This window comes from Amphiprion ocellaris, chromosome 6 (assembly GCF_022539595.1).
Source record: "Amphiprion ocellaris isolate individual 3 ecotype Okinawa chromosome 6, ASM2253959v1, whole genome shotgun sequence".
Classification (NCBI taxonomy): domain Eukaryota; kingdom Metazoa; phylum Chordata; class Actinopteri; family Pomacentridae; genus Amphiprion; species Amphiprion ocellaris.
In genome coordinates, this window is record NC_072771.1 from 5,654,368 (window position 1) to 5,660,510 (window position 6,143).

Here is a 6,143-nt window from a genome sequence, read left to right on the forward strand (position 1 = left end):
TCCACAAAATCAAAAAAAGAAGATAATCTACCTACAACTTTTAAAGAACACGCTAAAAAACACAATACTAAAAAGTCACACTCTTCTCCTCATCACTCATTTTTACATTTTAACACAATTTCAAAGCCACACAAATCACATTCTTCATGTCAAATCACTTCTCTTCACTACAAATGGGAGAGAACAGCAAACAAATAAAATACAACTTATGGCTTAAATATCTTCAAAATCTCTTTGCTATTCCTCTACATTCAAATTCCTCAACACCACTCAACAATCACCTGCAGGATCTCTTACTTCTTTCTTAGCTCTGACAAAACATCTTCAAGACTCTGAGAAGACAACTCATTTTCAACACATTTGCTGCTTCGTCTAAGTGTCCACACACATCTCCAGTCATCCACAGGCCTCACCACTGGTCAGCTGCACAAACTTACATGTTAAACTTCTCCAAAGATAAAATACAGGCCCTTCTGTCTGATCACAACTTTTACTGGTGGCTCATATTTCAAGTTCATTTCCTTGCAAAGTCTTTATTTTGGATTAAAGTGGGATCTGTGACCAGGCAGATCACTTGTTTATTCTTAGCATTTGGATTTCACTGACATTCCTGTCATGTAGAAAAATAGAAATATCTTTGCATTGATTCAGCTAAACTAACTGCAGACACTGAGAGGCGTAAAGTTCAACAAATGCTGTTTTTATTTACTTCACTGGTGACATCAGTAGATGCTTGCAGTGAAACCACCACTGCAAATATTTATGCATTAAAGTATCACAACTGAAAACTCCCTACAAACGTCCACTTCTAACACCACAAACATTGTCCAGAGGAAATGATATTAGCTGAACATAAAAACATGTAAAACAGCTCTGATGCTTTCATCCTGAGCTCCACTCAAACATTTCACTGTGCAGCAGCTCAGCAGTTTGTTTAAGAAAAGCATTTAGGTTCAATCTGTGAAGCCCAAAACCCACCAGCTTTGAAAAATGACACCATTTACCAGAGTCACAAACTGTAAAAACAGAAGGAATTGTTGGATTTTCTATGTGAATGTGTCGCCTCTCTAGTTAACTCACCCGGTTACGTCTCCATCCTGACGCTGCTCTGCTGGACCGGAGCTTCTGGACCAGCCGGGTGGACCTTCCTTCACAGATCTTCCCGGTGGGAGTGATTCTGAGTCGGCCTTGGTTGACTGCAAACTCCTTAAAATGGACACATGAGAGGAAATCGTGGACAAATCGATACAACAGCTTGTTCGGTTTGTCCTGTTCTTAAATGGGTAGAAAACTGCTGAGAGCTCTCAGTTCAATTCAATTTTCAATTCAATTTTATTTATATAGCGCCAATTACAGTCAAATTGTCTCGAGACGCTTTACAGAACCCATATGCCTGACCCCCAGAGCAAGCCAAAAGGCGACAGTGGCAAGGAAAACACCCTTTTAACAGGGAAAAAAACCTCGAGCAGAACCCGGCTCTAATGTGGGGGGAACCATCTGCCTGCTGGCCGGGCGGGTTGAGAGGGACAGAAGAGGTAGAAAGGTAGAGATAGAGGGGTAGAGGTAGAGATAGAGGGGTAGAGATAGAGAGGTGGGGGGGTGGGACACAAGGACCATAAAACACAGCCACACATCTGAAGCATCCAGCATCCAGCTCTGGGACCAGGGACACTCGGAGAAAGGACACAGAAAGAAACAGAGTGAATGTAATGCAATAATGGTATATGTAGTAAATACATAGGTAGTTAGAGAAGGGCTCAGTGCATCAAGAGAGGTTCCCCAGCAGTCTAGGCCTATAGCAGCATAACTAGGGGCAGAACTAAGGGACGTCAAGAGGGGAAGTCAGTTGTGCAAATGAAAACACAAGCATACCCCGTCAGGGTCCCCCAGTCAGCCCTAACTATAAGATTTGTCGAAAAGGAAGGTTTTAAGCCTGGTCTTAAAAATAGAGAGGGTGTCCGCCTCCCGAACCCAAACTGGGAGCTGGTTCCACAGGAGAGGCGCCTGATAACTGAAGGCTCTGCCTCCCATTCTACTTTTAGAGATTCTAGGAACAACAAGTAAGCCTGCAGTCTGAGAGCGAAGAGTTCTGCTAGGATAATATGGTACTATCAGGTCTTTAAGATATGATGGAGATTGGTTGTTAAGAGCTTTATATGTCAGAAGAAGGATTTTGAATTCTATTCTAGATTTAACAGGAAGCCAATGAAGAGAATCCAATATAGGAGAAATATGATCTCTCTTGCTAACTCCCGTCAGTACTCTGGCTGCAGCATTTTGGATCAGCTGTAGATGTTTCAGAGAGCTATTGGGACAACCTGATAATAAGGAATTACAGTAGTCAAGCCTAGAAGTAACAAATGCATGGACTAGTTTTTCTGCATCACTCTGAGACAGGATGTTCCTGATTTTCACAATATTTCTCAGGTGGAAAAAGGAAGTCCTACAGATTTGTTTTATGTGCGAGTTAAAGGACATGTCCTGGTCAAAGATAACACCGAGGTTCCTCACAGTAGTACTGGAGGCCAATGTAATGCCATCCAGAGTAGCTATATGCTTTGAAAGCAATTCTCTAAGATGTTTGGGGCCAAATACAATGACTTCAGTCTTGTCTGAATTTAGTAGTAAGAAATTATAGGTCATCCAGGTCTTTATGTCCTTAAGACAATCTTGCAGTCTAGCTAGCTGATTAGTTTCATTTGGCTTCATAGATAAATACAATTGAGTGTCGTCAGCATAACAATGGAAATTAATACAGTGCTTCCTAATAATGTTGCCTAAGGGAAGCATGTATAATGTGAACAGTATTGGTCCTAAGACAGAACCCTGAGGAACTCCATGATTAACCCTAGTATGCTCAGAAGAGTCATTGTTGACATGCACAAACTGGAACCTGTCTGATAAGTAGGATTTAAACCAGTCCAGTGCTGTCCCTTTAATGCCAATAGAATGTTCTAGTCGCTGTAATAAAAGTTTGTGGTCGATTGTATCGAATGCTGCACTAAGGTCCAATAAAATAAGTATAGAGACCAGTCCATTATCTGACGCTATGAGAAGGTCATTAGTAACTTTCACCAGAGCTGTTTCTGTGCTATGATGCACTCTGAAGCCTGACTGAAACTCTTCAAACAAGCTATTCCTTTGTAAATGTTCACATAATTGATTTGCAACTGTTCTTTCCAGAATTTTGGAGAGAAATGGGAGGTTGGAAACTGGTCTATAGTTGGCTAAAACATCTGGATCTAGAGTGGGCTTTTTAAGTAAAGGTTTGATTACAGCAACCTTAAAAGCCTGTGGTACATAGCCTGTTACTAGAGAGAGATTAATCAGATCTAACATTGAGGAATCAGCTCTGACAGAGTGTTGCTCTGACTCCATGTGTGACTGAGGCTGGAGTGAACAGAGCTGCTGCTGCTCAGATGCAGCTTCTTATTAGCACAACAACAGACGCTGCGTTCACTACGTCTGTGGGTGTGGAGCTGATAAAGAGGATCTTCACCACTGACCTGAGCTGCTGCCACACGGTGAGACGTCCAACAGAGTCACTGAGCAGCTGATGATGAAGAAGATGAAGGCTTCAGGAGGAGGTGGAGGAGGAGAAGCTGCAGGGCCACATGAGACACTGAAGAGACAAACCAGAAATGATTCACACACTAGACATGAAGAAAAGAAAACATCAGAGAGTGTAAAATACAAGAATGAGTCCTGAACATCACAGGCGTAACCCGTAGAGCTACATGACCACACATGTTCTGGTCTTGAAAACGTGTATTAATCCAATAGAAAGTCCAGGGGTAGGGTTAGGGTTGGAGAGGAAGGTCCTTACAGTTGTAATGAAAAAAATAGGGTAATTAATATTACACATAAATATTTTTAATGTTAATACTAAGCAGCCGGATATTCTGAGAAATTAATCCGTGGTTTTTCCTTCAGCCGTTGTAGATCTAGATAACCTAAAGGTACAGTGCAACCACAACGGCTGAAGGAAAAACCCCAACTTTATTCTAAGAATTTTTTGGCTAGTGTGACTTAACATTAAATTATGAAAAAATGTATAATTTTATATCCATGTTTTTGGTACATTGCTACTGTCAGGACCTTCCTCTGTAACCCGAACCCTACCCCTAGACTTTCTATTGGATTGATACACCTTTGCTGACAGCCAACATGTGTGATCATATAGCTCTGCGGGTTAAGCCACTGACGCATGTAGTTGATCCTCAATGCTGAGGCCCTGGTTCGATTCCCGCTCGCAACCCTGTGCTGTATTAGTTGTTCTCATTCTTATTTCTACCCCATTGTCTGGCTGTCTCTCACTACGCCTATCCATCAATTAACTGCAAAAGACTACAACACTTATTTACAAATTTCCTGTTTATTTATTAAATACAATTCTTTAATTTCTTACATCTTTTTTCCCCCCATACTTTATAAAAGTTTAATTGTCTTAACTTTTTCCCATTTATTTAATTGCTTCTTTTTTATGTATTTTCTTTCTTTAATCTTCTTCTTCTTTCTAGAATTTAACACCAACCTTCAATTTTGGGTCATTTTTAGACATTTTGAAAAGCTATCAACTCAAACAGGGTAACACCGACAGATATGAAATTCAGCCAGGATGTACTCCAGGCATGGGTGATCAAAAGTTATCAAAATGCTCCACAAAAGTCTGAGGGCGTGGCCATGGCAGGCTCCCAAACTTTGATGCTTCGACATGACACATCAACTGCTGTGTAACTGCCCTAAACATACTCTAATCTGCCTCAAACTTTACATGTATGATCAGAGTCCCGCCCTGATGACATTCACATGCTGAAATACAGCCACAGTCATAACGCCACCTGGTGGATAGAAGGAAAAGCTCTATAACTAGCCTGGACATGGGCCGATCTGCCTGAAATGTTATATGTGTCATCGGAGTGAGGACGTGATCACATCCATAGGCCAATATACACTCTCGGTCGCAGCGCCACCTGGTGGACGTGCGTGGATTCGACGACGAGCATGGATGCGAGGACCCGTCCAACGCTGCTTGCAGCTTTAATTTTTTACTTGAGTCTCGACTCGATCGTTTTTCTCAGGAAGTTGGACTTTAGCCTTTGTGCTGGAGGGTTGAACCCTCAGTTCCAAGACTTTCAAAGCCTCCAGACCTCCCGAGTCCTCAGGACCTGAGCTTTCACACAGTCTGAGGACTGAAATTTTCTAAGTCCCACAGTAGTTAGATTGAACTTCCAGACAGTCCAAGGACTGATATCTTCTAAGTTCCTGAGTACTTCTCTGTTAGTTTGAACCTTCAGTCTGAGGACTGAAATCTTAAAAGTTCTTGAGTAGTTCTCTGTTAGTTTGAACCTTCAGACAGTCTGTTAATGTTTCGATTAAATCTTTAAGGTTTTTCTTTTTAAATGTTTTACCACCTTTTAATGTTTAATTTTCTTTTTAAATCCTTCATTGTATTTTCAGTGTAATTCCTATTTGAACTTTTGTTGTCTTTAAGATGTAATTTTCTAATTAAACATTTAATTTTTTAATTAAATGTTTTGTCTTTTCTGGCCTTTTATTGGATAGGTGTAGTGAGAGACAGGCAGGAAACGGGGGAAGACTTGCAGCAAAAGGCCACTAGCTGGACTCGAACCCAGGACGCTGCATCAGGGACCAGCCCCTGTACATGAGTCACCCGCTTAACCCATTGAGCTATACGGGCACCTACGTTTTGTCTTTTTAAGGGTTTAATAATCTGATTAAATGTTTTGCATTTTTAAAAATGTTTAACATTCTTCTTGTTTAATTGTATTTTTTAAATGTTTAATGATGGAAGATACTTTGTAATTTCTAATATTTGTATTTTAAAAATTTTGTTTAATTTCATAACGACATGTATTGTATGTTGTTGAATTATCTCATTCCATATTTTGTCTGTTTAATAGAGTTAAACATTAAATTACATTACGTTCTATTAAACAGACAAAATATGGAATGAGATAATTCAACAACATACAATACATGTCGTTATGAAATTAAACAAAATTTTTAAAATACAAATATTAGAAATTACAAAGTATCTTCCATCATTAAACATTTAAAAAATACAATTAAACAAGAAGAATGTTAAACATTTTTAAAAATGCAAAACATTTAATCAGATT

General features: G+C 39.8%; 1 long non-coding RNA gene across 1 annotated transcript; it reads right to left on the bottom strand.

Moving 5' to 3' along the window:
• Positions 1–679: 679 nt before the first annotated feature.
• On the bottom strand, positions 680–3,877 carry LOC129349053 (uncharacterized). The gene is made up of 2 exons (XR_008601887.1): positions 3,507–3,877; positions 680–1,206 (listed from the first exon to the last, which is right to left on the bottom strand). It is a non-coding gene; the product is annotated as an uncharacterized LOC129349053 (long non-coding RNA).
• Between the last annotated feature and the right edge of the window lie 2,266 nt (positions 3,878–6,143).